At 36.2% G+C, this 14,093-nt stretch overlaps 2 long non-coding RNA genes across 2 annotated transcripts in view; both read right to left on the bottom strand.

Annotated features, from left to right (window-relative positions):
- Positions 1-14,093, bottom strand: part of LOC141363659 (uncharacterized) — a 135,767-nt gene that overhangs the window by 118,348 nt on the left and 3,326 nt on the right. The gene's annotated exons all lie outside the window — the stretch shown is intronic.
- Positions 6,525-11,620, bottom strand: LOC129439837 (uncharacterized). Its single transcript, XR_012370401.1, has 5 exons — positions 11,353-11,620; positions 9,310-10,037; positions 9,088-9,232; positions 8,576-8,654; positions 6,525-7,332 (listed from the first exon to the last, which is right to left on the bottom strand). It is a non-coding gene; the product is annotated as an uncharacterized lncRNA (long non-coding RNA).

Below are 14,093 nucleotides of genomic sequence, written 5' to 3' on the forward strand. Positions count from 1 at the left end.
AGTAAGAGGGTAACGATATACACATAAGGAGTTTCATGTGTGTTTTCCTGAATAGGAGTTCATGCTCTGCATTTACACCGAACAATTTATCACAAGACCTATTTTTACAGTACACATGACAACAGAACAACCCACATGCACCACCCCAAATTAATAGGACCACAGTCTTCTCATTTCTTTCGGAATCAATTTCAGTTGTCAAACAATAGCCTGGGATCAGAGCCACTGTCGTCTCTTGCCAAGAATCACAGCTACAGCGTGAGATATGTACCATCCACAGATTGGTGGAGGGCAATGTTACTCCCCATTGCCGTGCCAAGGTATTAAAGCACGTTTATCCCAAAACAATATATTACATCACACCCCATCCCACCTCACGCTCCATGCCTTAGAGCACAATCTGGCAGTCACACAAGGGTATACAGGCCATGTGAAAAACTATGTATTTTATCAGGTAACTGTTATGTTTCTATAGACAATTGCAACCGAACAAAATCAGCAAAATGTTTTAAAGCATGTGTTTGATTTGAATTTGTCCATCGAGATCTGATTGGGTCATGTTGCTAATTGCTTATTGCAGCAATTTTCTCACGGACTCCGCCCACCTGCCATACCATACTGTATCACCGGAAGAGAGATCGATTTGAGGAGGGAAGGAGATTTGCGTTTTTGATTAAAGATTATGAGGGCACATGAATTCGTACAAAATAATGAAGCTCACAGATAAGTCATTTGTAAAAATACCACAATATTACACAACAAATTACAGTTTAAGACTTTAAGACTTTGTAGATTGTGCTTAACCTGACACTACAACCACTTTTTGTAATTTAGTTACAGTATAGTTAATTTATTCAGATACAATTCTCACTTCGACTTCCCGAACAGTATAAACAAATGCCACACTCTTGGCCTGACATTTCAATTTCACCGTCTAGGTTAACTCTAGACCTGATAATTGGTTACATGTCATTTTGGCCAAAATAACTTGTGAAAGATGTTTTAAATTCATCTTGTAAGCAAAGTCAACACTAGCTGGGTTTTCATTACATTGATTTTATGTGCATTTTTAAGTAGTGCATAAGAAACGCAAAAATTCAAATAAAATTCCTTAATTTGCATAACCTTTACGCTAGCTTGAGGTGATTTTTGACTTTTGAAAAAGAGTAAATTTGAATAATGAAACATGGAAACATATTTGGCAAATAGATTTTGACGTAGCAAACATTAAACCAAGGGACTAGGTCTAGCTGTTTCCGCCGTCGTTGTCTTTACCATATATGGGCTCGACGTCGTCGTAATGCCCTTGCTGCTAGTGCCTGCATCAAAAATGCTGCATTCCTTCTTTGCACAGCATTCAGTTTGGCAATTACAAGCTATACTGCTATTAAAAGCGTCAGCTAAATGAATAAGTAAATTTATAACTTGAAAAAAAAATGCAATGAGGGGATTCTGGGGAGAGTGTTTGGTATGGCTAAATACTAAAAATAAATGAAAATGCTAAATATAGTGCTTGACAGAAGTGTGTACAGCAATGCGACAATAAACATGAGTGTTACATGCTGACGTGTTAAGTATGGAGTGTGTAGGCACGTCACTCACACACACACACACACACACAACAGTTTTGCTAAGGCGACACCGTGTTTCTGCATTAGTGCCACACTGCATCAGTTTCCCCCCGAGAGCGATGAAGATTAATTGCAGAGTTAGAAGTCAGATTTGTTGACTGGGAATAATTAACCTTTTATATATGCAGGGTGAAAAAGCACCAAAAACACATTTTTCAGAAGCGTATTTAAAGACATTCCATCTGAATAAATTTGCATATGGATTCCTCCTTGAGAAAACCATTACTGTATTGCGACCATATTTTATTTCTGCTAGCCAACCGGGCGGACATTACTACACCTTAATTCCTGATGACGGTGTCATGCGCCTTAATCTTGGAGGTAAACGAATGCCTCGCGCTTTGCTGTGTGAGATGATCACATTAGACACCCACCGAAATGTTATCGTTGTGATGTACCGACTGTCAAAACCAATCCTGACGGCATGTCACGCAGACCTGATTAACGCAAGCAATGATGGGCAGCACATCTTGCATAAGTGCATAAACCAGACCGCATCTCTTTGGGTAAACCTACTTTTGCGGACACGAGCTTAGTAAATAACGTAAGCCTTGCAGTGATGTATATTTCCATGTCATATCACTCTTGTAAATGAGTAAAGGAGCATTTGGGAACATCGCTCATGCCCTTGGTGTCGCTCTGATGGATACACTTATCTGCACTCTGCTCTCCAGACAAATGACTTTTCAACAAGTTTAAACCCCCATGAATCCATCAGATGTCAGCCGTGCCCCTAGTCTGACCTAACAGTGAACCTGGGTCTCATAAAGAACCGTAACGTGCCCATTCAGACAGCGGAAATGAGATTGGTGGACAGATGTGCTGCCTGTCCCCTCGTGTGTCCTTTCTCCTCCCATGCTATATTTAAACATATGGTGCTTAAAAGTGTATTAGACCACTAGTAAATGTAAGGATTGCGTTACAGTATTGCTGATTACCAAATTATTTTTGTGTAATGGTTAATCCATCAGTATATGTAAGATCTTTAGTCACAGTAGTATTTCTAGTGCTAAAATATAATTGTTGCTATAAATGAATATTCAAATTTACTGTTTTACAAGAAGGAAGTGGGGACCATAATACATAAGGTCACGCTCAAAATACTTAATTTCTTAGCATGATGTATGTGAAACTACCGCTCCAGTGTTTATAAGTGTGGAGAACGAGGGCCGTTCAGACGTTGTTGTATGTGAAATTAAACTAATGAATGTATTTATGACAATTTATTGTTTATTGTGTACATGGTCCACAAGTGTGTGGTTTACATATCGTCGCTGCCCGATGAAACTTACGTATGTCCAAAACGATTACTTTTCAGGAAGTGAAAAAAACACCGTATTTCAACAGCAGTTGAATGTAGCATTGTCATACTTGGTACGGCATCTTTACATGTAACCATATTCTTGCCAGTGTAATGATTTAATCCACATTTGACCAAAATTGAGTTTAAGTGGACAAACGTGCATATTTTATAGTAACGGTGTTCGATACGCGTTCTTCCGTTCATTATTTAGAATGGCCAAGTCGCGCTTCATATTGACAGATGAATATGCTCAGTTTATTAAATAGCCTACGTCTTAGTTTATTAAATACGCTTAGTTTATTTAATATTAATTGTACATTTTTAAATGTCTCTTGCAAACTATGAAGAAACAATGAATCAACACACTGACATGGTAATGCTAGAGAGATACTTTGTTTGCACAGTACTACCGTAATTTTGTCACTCCTAGACATACATCTGGCGTCAGGGGGGAAACGTTTACCTCGATGAAGGAAAGTCATTGTCTCACCAGGCTATGTTTATTCGGCTATCCAGTGCTAAGCTACGATAAAACTTCACGAGACCGGCGAGATGCTTCCACAGGGTGGGAGATTCGCGGTGTGATTGACAGCTTTGACACCAAATGGATATATGTGAAAATCAGATGACAATATTTCAAAACTTTTCATTGGCCATTTAGATATGTGAAGCATACTGTATACGGAAATGAACCTGGAAATTCAATCTTTGGAAAAATCCCAAAATCTGCAAAATGGACATACGTGGTTTTCATCGGATAGCAACGAAATGTAATCAGTGACCTTTCGACGTGATTATGTAATGCATAAGGTTGTGCTGGTGCCTCACACCTAACCTTAACAGCATCACCTAACCCTAACCACACCTAACCCTAACCACTAGTGCAAGATGAGAAGTTGTGGTTAAAAAGTACTTTGTTTTGCAAAAATAACAATGGTATTGCTAGATAAGACCCTTATGTCTCTGTTGGGATTGTTTAGAGTCATTTAAAGCTGCACTGAAACTGTAAACTGTTGTGGTCCAGTAAAGTCCACTATATGTGACCCGCTCTGGCGAAATGAGTCGGATGTCGCAACGTTGCGTTTTAAGATATGACCTGAGAATGTGGAAAAACAATGAAATTATCAAAAAATATATTTTTAGCTAATATCAAAGAACAGACATTAAAAAATAATCTCCCAAAGTTTCGTAGTCCAAATAATTGAGTAAAGGTGTTTAAATGACTATTAAAGTTGAAACAGTTTTACTAAATTCGCTGGAAATGAACATTCGCTTCTCTCAAATCCTCTCATCACCTCCGAGCATTTCGGGGGAAGCCCTGAAACGTCACTATCTCTCCAAATATGGTGTTACACGTTGTTTTAGAGCCAATCAGAAATCTTCATAAAGGCTGATCATTTGTCAATGGGAAACCCCGGGGCACGCGATTGGTCCAGCCATCCTCCTGTCATACTCACAGCACTCTCCTCTCCTATTTAACTCCTTTTTGAATTGGTAACAGTGTTATTGTCAACTAACCTACACAAAGATATGATTACATAGGCAAGCATTATTGTTTTCTTTTGCTTGTCTCTCTGCCTCTCAATTTCTCTCACACGCGAACGCGCGCGCGCACCCACGCGCACACACACGCACGCACGCACGCACACACACACACACACACACACATTGTTTTGTGGGGACATTCCATAAACGTAATGTTCTATTCCCTTCCCCTAACTCAAACCCCAACCATCACAGAAACCTTTCTGTTACTTCACATTTTCAATAAACATCGTTCTGTTTGATTTATAAGCTAGTTTCCTGGTTTACTGTAATATAATTTATATTAATGTCTTTGGTCAAATTAAGCTGTAAAATAAATCGTTTATCCCTTTAAAAATGCAATGGATTTTGAAAGATATCTACAAAAAACGGGCAAAAAACTTTAAAGGCGTTTTTCTCAGGTTTTCAGTTGGAAAAAGAGGACAGACAACCTTAATTCAAATGTCTATATCTTTAAAACCATTCAAGGTATGACTTTGACTAGGATATCATTTGAAAGCTTATGGTCTCCTCTTTTCATTGATACCAAAATCTCAATTTTGAAATTTGGGTCACTGTGACTCATTTTGCCGGATCAGGTCACATATGGAGAAAAATCTTGTAATCTTTTCCTCAAAAAAAATTCTTGACTAAAGAGTCCACATTAAAGCTCTTCACGATGCTGGATGATCTTTGAGACAAACACACAGATGGTCTAATATCTTAAGCACTGTTTCCACTAAGACTAAGCTTAGATGTATTGTTAAAAAATGAATTCTTTGTTATATGATGTTATCATTCACTTATAATTTGACTTTAGTGAAATGCAAAAGGAGAAATTTTAAAGTACATCATTGGTTGCTCTTCTGTGCAACCAGCAAACTGCATTAAAAGGTTTTCCTTTTGTGTTCCATAAATGGATTGACATAAGTGTAAGAAAATTATTTTTTATACTATATGCATTGATTTATGGAAGACAAATAAATGAGATGATCTTTTCCAAGTATTGATATTCCATACCTCTCTCTCTCTCTCTCTCTCGCCACTGTCTTCATCTTATACCATTGGGCTGTTAGATAACATGAGGGTTCTGGAGGGACAGAAGAAATAACAGCCAGCTGGAATTCCCATCGCAGCTCTAATCCATCTTACATCAGCCAGAGTTCAATCTAAACCCAAGCACCCTATGGCCGCCCGCCAACAGTATTAGACCCTGACATGACAAGCATAAGATAATTTGACAAAAATGTCTGAAACAGGATGTTCTACAGTCCTAATCAAAATCACAGATGCCAAATTCCCAGAAACATGAACATGGTGATGCCACATTGTCCTTTGTTTATGCACAAACACACACAAACAAACTGACACACAGAATGATGCAATCATAGACCAATTTACGGTATTCATCAGATTAACTTTTATTTTTAGCATCCTACATCCTTAGTGATACAGTATCAACTCCAAGGACAATTAGATCTGACTTCCTGACCCTGCTAATCATTTCATGAGCGTATCTAGAAAATGACACGTCGCTGTAGTGACATTTATACATGCAGCAAATCACCCTGTCTGTGAAAACCCAACTAAAGTTAAATAACATTAAACATTAACAAGACTTCATCTTTACAGAATAAAACTAAAATAATAGTCTCATGCAAAGCATTCTGGGACCAGAAAAAGAGGATTTTTGGTTCCCAGAATGCTTCGCATAAGGCTATTATTTTATAGTTTTATTCTGTAAAGACAGAGTTATTAACCCTCTGGGGTCTAAGGGGTTTTTAGGTCCCTGGAGAAGTTTTGACATGTACTGACATTTGTGCTTTTTTTTCAGTTGCTTAAAAACATAATAATGGCAAAAGTCTTACACTCAAAAAAATGATACTTTAAACGAACACAATTTTATTGTGGACAGTGGTTCCACACAACCCAGTTAATTTATTTTAACATTTAAGGGTTGTTTTCAGTCAATGCCAAATTCTTTATTTGCAGCAACACAGTTGAATAATAAATAACTAATGTGAAGTGGTAATGTTCAATAAAATTATCTTAGTTACTTATCCACAACTTAAGATTGTTACGTTTTCTGAACATGTGTTTAACTTGTTCAAACGAATCAAATATTTTTTGCTTGTCCAACTCAAGAGTAGTTTATTCATACAACTCAATTACATTGTGGACAGTGGTTCCATCCAATTACTTTTAGTTACTTTAACACAACAATGTCTATTTCAAGTACATCACACACAAAAATATACTTTTTGTAATAAACTCTATATAGCATTCATTTTATTCAAAAAAGAAATCTCATACACCAGTTCTTCAAGCCATGTTTATTGCACTTAAACTACAGATACTGTAAAGGATATACCAACAAATGAGATGCACTCATCAACTTGAAAAGCTTGCAAAGTTTTTAAGGACTTTGGATATTACAATGTAACCTTATAACAACATTACAATTTTTTTACAGTTACTGACAAATGAAATGCACGAAAACTCCATTTCAAAAACATGGCATTTACATATGAAATATTAAAACATTCCTTTCTCAAAACATCTGCAAAAGTCTTGGTCTTCAGCGTCTGAACTTTATGAGATAGTTACTTCCCATCTAGCTCCAGAAACAACAACTGCAATACTTCAAAAGTGTACCTGAATTCAGGAAAGTAGCTCAAGTTCAGTGCATATATCAGTCCCATCAGCATGGTTGTCGCATACACAATGTTGTTGAGGTCCAAGAACTCTTAATCCCTTCAATAACACTCCAACATCTGCTGGGCTGTCTTCGATGTCTGAACCATACATTTTTACAACAAGGACTCACATCAGCATCTTCTGGATCGCCTCCTGGGTACTGGGTGCATCTGTATCCTGCAGGTGAGCATGACAATGATACAATTATTTTATGTTTATTAATAAGTTCAGAAAATCTCTTATTTACCATTTAATGTTATTCAAAACCACATCACTTGATTCTGTAAAACTGAAGTATTTTAAGAACGTTCTCATTCCATAATGTACAACAGCCAAAAAGTCAAAGAGGGCAAGTATTGTTTGCTTACCAACATACCTTGTTTTCTGCATTAGAAAGAAGGTTTGAAATACCATGGAGATGAGATAAAATAAAAAGTTATCCCAGGTGAAAAAGTACACGTCCATAATGTACTTAAAGTGCTCTACTTTCATGCACCAATTTTGTACATAATACACTAAAAATTCCCCTTTTTGCACTTCTCAAGATAATCCCAAGAACATCTTGTACATTATTCACAATGTCAGTCCAAATTAGATTTCAGGGCATATCGGATTTGACAAACTCATTGTCCATATTGTGGATCACAACCGTTCTGTGCGTCCTGTAGCGTTCTGCCGTTTTCTGGATTATCTACAATGTTTCTATGGCAATGACGTTGCACTGGCACGACAATCTGCCTCAACATCTGACGTGTTTATGTTTTACGTGACGCAACAGCATGACATAACCGAAAAGCTACACAAATGCGATCAGAGCGGTCAGACTGACTTGGATTTCCAGAAATGCGATTTGAAAAGGATTTTAAACCACCCATGGATGTAGCCCGAAACAGATTTGAAAAAACACTGATTTCATGTGGTTTTTGGCCGTTCACACTTTCTAAATGTGACTGGATTCAAATATGCACCAAAATCAGATTTAGACTGACAGTGTGAACAAGGTATAATTGTACTTCCCTGTTCTATTTTTGAGACACCATGAATATGAACTAAAATGTGCTAAAAATGTATTTTAAAAATGTATTTAGGTACCACTCGTAGTAAACTTGAACCCATCTTTGAAAGTTGGGTTCAAGTTTACAAGTTTTAACTAATACATTTTTAAAACAGAGATAGTATATTCAAAGCACATTTTAGTTAATAATCATGTCTCAAAACAGCACACATAAGTACACTTAGATAATCTTAAGAACATCTTAAAAAGTACTGAAGAATAATTTTTGGTATATCGGGTATAAATTGGTTTAAGAGTGGAGCACTGTAAGTACATTATGGAAGTGTACTACTTTTTCACCTGGGATACCACAACATTTCAATTCCTTGATAATACAGCAAAGTATATGTATGCACATATACTTACCAAATACTCTTTAATTAGACTGGTCAGGTCTTCATTCAGGTAGACAAAGAAAGATCGGAGCCTGATCAATGTTGTCAGTCTAAATATGTAAATATCAAAATTGTATTAATTGTAGCATTCACAATATCAGGTAAACATTTACCTTTATTTTTAGATTATTATGCAAAATACAGCATGTAAGTGGAAAACAACAACAAAAAGGGACACCTTAAACCAGGGGTGGGCAATTCCTGGTCCCGAGGGCCACAGCCCTGCAGAGTTTCGCTCCAACCCTAATCAAACACAGCTGAAAAATCTAATTGAAGTCTTCAGAACGGTTTGGAAATTACATTCAGGTGTGTTTGATTAAGGTTGAAGCTAAACTCTGCAGGACTGTGGCCCTCGATGCCCACCCCTGCCTTAAACTGTACCTTTGTTTCTTTTTTACAAGTTCCAGAAACTTTCTAATTCCAATTTCACCAGTGCAAAAAGAAGTTTTATTATAAGGTTTTAATGAGTGCAGTTCTTCATACCCGTGTTGTGGTTTTTAATTCTCGGTCAATTGATGACTCCTCGTTTTGCATAGATCCTTATAAGCTTTGCAGAATATTGATCCATCTTCGCCAAGTATGTAGACACCAATGGGGCTGTTGCGATTCTTTTAAACTCTGCACAAATCTACAAAACACAATAAATTATTGTTACCACAAAGCCAATAAAGTTAAACATAAATGACTCAAAAACTTTTCACTCACCTCTTCCCTTCTGAAAAGAGCAGGCCATCTAGTTTTGAAATCTGCTATTGAAGGCGATTCCTTGACAACCTCATGTCTCCTGATAGAAAAGGTCTTGTCCATCAGCATTCATAATGTTTTCTCATTGTTCTTTTTAATTTCAGACAGAAGTATTACACTGACTACTTCCAGTGTTTTGGATGTCTCCGTTTGTGGATGGTAAGGGCAGTAGTTAACCAAAGCGTTGCATGTTTTTTTTATATGATAAGCAGCACTGGAAATTCCAGCTGGTTTGGGCTTGAGTAAATTTAATTTCACTTCAGTACAGCCAATTTTTCTCAGTTTTGTTATATATTTGGCAAAACACGCTTTTGCAACACAGTCAGAGCTTAATGAAGTAGATGGGGTTGACAAAACTACTGTGTCACAGGATGAAAGTGAAAGAGCTGGTGATGAGCAGGTACTCCTTTGAAAACTGTTCAGTTGTGGTGGGGGCGAGTTGTCACAATCACTTGGTGTTGTCAGAAATACCACCTTTAGTGTACTTTTGTCTTGAATTTCAGATGTGTACATGAGATTTAAAAACTAATTGCCCAAGTCAGAATCCATGAACTGCAGCCTTAAATGTCCTTGTAGATTACATTGTTTTTCTATTTCCTTTGACAGGTCACTCACTGAAGTAGAAATGGCATACTGAAGGATCACCTTTTGTAACTTTTAGCCAGACTGGAGAAGTCTTTGTGGTATGACTGTGGAAAACAAATAAAATTTAGTTAATTATTTTTTTTAAATCAATTGTAAGTATGATTAAAAAACATTAACTTATGAATTGTCCATTTAACAAAATAAAAGCATATTTTACAACATATGCGTGGACTTGTCTTTTCAAAGTCACCAAACAAAGCACCAACCATATAACAATGTAGCAATGGATAATCAATCATCAGCTAACTAAAATAGGCACTGACAGACTTTAACATACAATGCAGTTTACCTAAAAAAGTGTGATATGCTCTAGTTTAAATAATCTGTTTTAATAAAACACATCTGGCTTCAGTCATGAACAAAAGCATCACTTGCCTCATCACCATAAAAACTTTTGGCCTCCTGTAATACTTCAGCAATGGAAACTACACCAGGCTTAAAATCACTCAGTGAATGCTGGTTGTGTTTTCTGTTTTTGTGTGATATAAAAGTCCCATTGACATTTGATTGGAAATCACAACCTGATAACATGCAAAATACCGTTTTACTTTTCTTTAAGTGACTGTTTATGTGAGCAAAGTATTCTTTTTCTGATGACACTGCACTGCATGCCTTGCACACAAATTACAAGTGAAAGTGGGCCTTTGTCGTCATGCAATATTACATCTGTAGCATAATTCCTACTTAAATGAACAAGTAGAGCATAACATGTCTTGAATATATCAATTTGAATATGTAAAATGATATCTATGATAACCCCACAACGCACGTGCAGCAGTCTTTAATGTTTTAGTAATTTAACTTAGATCACAAATTTTACATTTCAACATAACTTTAAGTAAATATTCATTCAGAGTAACAACAAAAAATAAACTTTAAGAACCCCTTGAGAAAATGCTCTGACTAAACACAGGAAAATACGTTTCAAAAACTAGTATTATCACCAGTAAAACAAGTTCAATGGCTAACGTTACCACCGGAACACGACAGAAAATCGAAGTTCAACTCACCACGAACACGTGAAGCAATTCATTCATTTTGAAACGCACAAATCACACAGTTTACAACACTGCTGCTATCATAAAACACTAAAAATGACCCGAAAATGAACAACACGTTTAATACCGTTTAAACACAAGTACATCACGTTTAATACGGTTTAAACACGTCACACGACAGATCGCGTGAAGCACTCCATTACATTTGAAACGCACAAATAACACACTTTACCTCACCGCTGCACAAATGACGTGAAATCATCACCATCGAACACAAACACCATCGACTTCAACATAAAATAAAGTTGCCTCAACAATGTTTTAAGATAGATTGAAGAAAAAACGTATTTAGTTCACTTACCGGAAACACCATCACCTGCGCGCCAGAGCTCCGCGCCGTCTTCGTGGAAGTCGTTAAATGACGTCACATCCGGTAGTTTGAATCGCAAAAGTAAACCAATTACTTTAGTTTAAAGATAGGTAGTTAGGTAAACTAGAGTGAATAACAAATTGATTTAGCATAACACATTACACTTGTATTTTGTCTTAAAAATAAATGTGTATGTTTTAATGTAACTAAATATATTTGTGTATAATGAACAGTGCTACAAAACCCATTTTTTGAGTGTATAACACTGCATGCAGCACAAACTGGGCTACTATATTATATGATTAACATGTATGTACATGTTTGTATTTTTGAGGGAAAAATGTTTATGCATGGTTTTTGAAATAGCTAAATTTTTAAGTGACTGATATAAGTCCAAAAAACCCATACTAAACATGTTTTCCCAAGACTTTTCAATACAGGATCTAGCAGTCTAGAGTTTTTTCTTTAAAATGATGTGAAAATCATTCTGCATACTCATTCACATAAATCAATATATTGATTTACAATTTCAAAGTCACTTTTTGGTTTGGAAGGCAAGGCTGGAAGCTCTTGAATAATCTGTGATTGACAGCTGAAGAACAAAACACTTGCATAATGAGCCTTTAGGAAGTAAGACAATGCCATTATTGTTACGTGTTTGTTTGTGAAAGCAACACAAAAGAAATGCCTTCCAATGCGTGATCCTGCATTAAATAAACTTACTGTGCAGAGATATACGCAAATAAACAGGATTTTAGATGTGTTTAGATGCGTCTTAATACAAAGTGCGTCAAATATGAGGCATTGTGTGTTTGTGTGTGCGTTTGGCCTTCGATTGAATCTGATGGAAGAACAAAGAAAAAACATTAGCGTATGGAGATAACTTTTATTTACAGGCGAAAGTAAACAAGTAGATGTGATGTTTGCAATCGCGTCTTTTATAAGAATACCACAAAGCGCATCAAATACGAGGCAGCATGTGTTTGTGTGTGCGTTAGGATGTCACGTCAAACTGTCTGATGAAGCACAAACACTTGCGTATGGAGATAGCTTTAGTGAACAAGTAGATGTCATGTTTCCAGCACTCGGATTAAAACTCAACACATCACTGAATGGCTGAGTCGGAGTCTCCATTGACTGTGGAGTTGACTAATGAATATGGATGATCTCTGCCCTTCTCTTCAATGGAGCGGGGCGTGGCTCATTATAGATAATGCAGTAACAGGAGAAAGACGGTACATCTTCCTCTTCTTATACAGTTAACAACGAATTACAATATTTGTTTTCGATTTCACTTACATCATTTAAAAGTAGACATTCCAAGCATTATGTAGACATTTATCTTTTGTTTTTATGACAAGCATTTGTTAAGTTACAGTTCATTTTTCTGACACGTTTCTGAAAGGACTTCACTGAGGGAGAGAGAACAAAACGTGCATGATGTTTATTTTCTTAATTTTGCGAAAAGCACAACATTCTGTTTTTATTTGGAGTGGACAAAAAAACGTAGACACTTTAACGTTTTAAATGATGTATAAATCATATCTGTATGTCCAAAATCAGCAGAGTTATCTAAGTCTCTTTGCAGAGTGATTGAAAAATAAAGAGTTCGACCCCAGAGTGTTAATGTTTAATGTTTATTTAACCTTGAACAAACTGTTGCCAATAAATAAAATATTTTTTCTTCACTTATAAACTCTTAAATATGGGTTTTTTTCTTTAAAAATATATTTTTAACAAAAAGCTGAAATAATTGCATTTTTATGAAGACATTTTGTTAGAGATCAGATTCAGAACAATTACCAAAACATACACAGAGTTTAAAATGAGTTTTGGTTTCAGTTGTTTTTTTTTCATAAATTGGGTGGCCATCTAGTGGATAATCGCAGTATTGAAGATTAACATAAAAATTCACCAGGAACATGTTTTTATGCAAATGTTTTCTCTTAATTGACAACATAACTTATCAATGGCGGGGAAAGTGTTAAATACCCGATGCCTGAATTACATACACCACAATTACCCAACCAAATCTGTGGGAAAATCTAAATATATTTTAATATTAAAAGCATCAAAGTTTGATTTATTTAAAAAAATATAGATTAAGAAACTTTAGTTTGGATTTAAGAGATATTTTCACAAATTGTTTCCATCTTCTTCCTGTTTCTATTGAGTTTATCATCTTCAAGTGGTGACACAAACGCACCTCGATTTAAACCAGCAGACTAGCGCTGGGCAATCTCTGTAATTTTGGTATAAATGGCGATATGCAATGAATAATTCTGTATTTCCTGCAAAAGTGGAATACATGTTTACATGCCTCGCATGTTGCATTCATGTTTATTAAAACAGCGTATAATGAAAATAAAATTAAAAGACAAGGTTTTCGTCCCTGTTTGAAAATATACAACTGCACAACATGCGAAAGCTTATGTCTGACCTCAGTAAACGATACCAATATGGACGTATTTGTTTAATCCAATATCCCGCTGGGAAAAATACTGATATATTACCAAAACTCAATATAACGCCAAGCCCTACAGCAGACACAACATGAAGAAAGACCCGCGTGCACAGAGAAAGTCTACGAAACGCCTACGGAATCAAGAGGAACATTTCCGGATTCATTGAGCCTCCTACGAAATGTTCTCCCAACCAATTTCTTTTTTGCAGTTGTATCCCTGTAATTCTCTGTGAAACACGGATGATCTAAATACCATGTAATTTGGAGG

This window comes from Misgurnus anguillicaudatus, chromosome 1, assembly GCF_027580225.2.
Source record: "Misgurnus anguillicaudatus chromosome 1, ASM2758022v2, whole genome shotgun sequence".
Taxonomy (NCBI): Eukaryota; Metazoa; Chordata; class Actinopteri; order Cypriniformes; family Cobitidae; genus Misgurnus; species Misgurnus anguillicaudatus.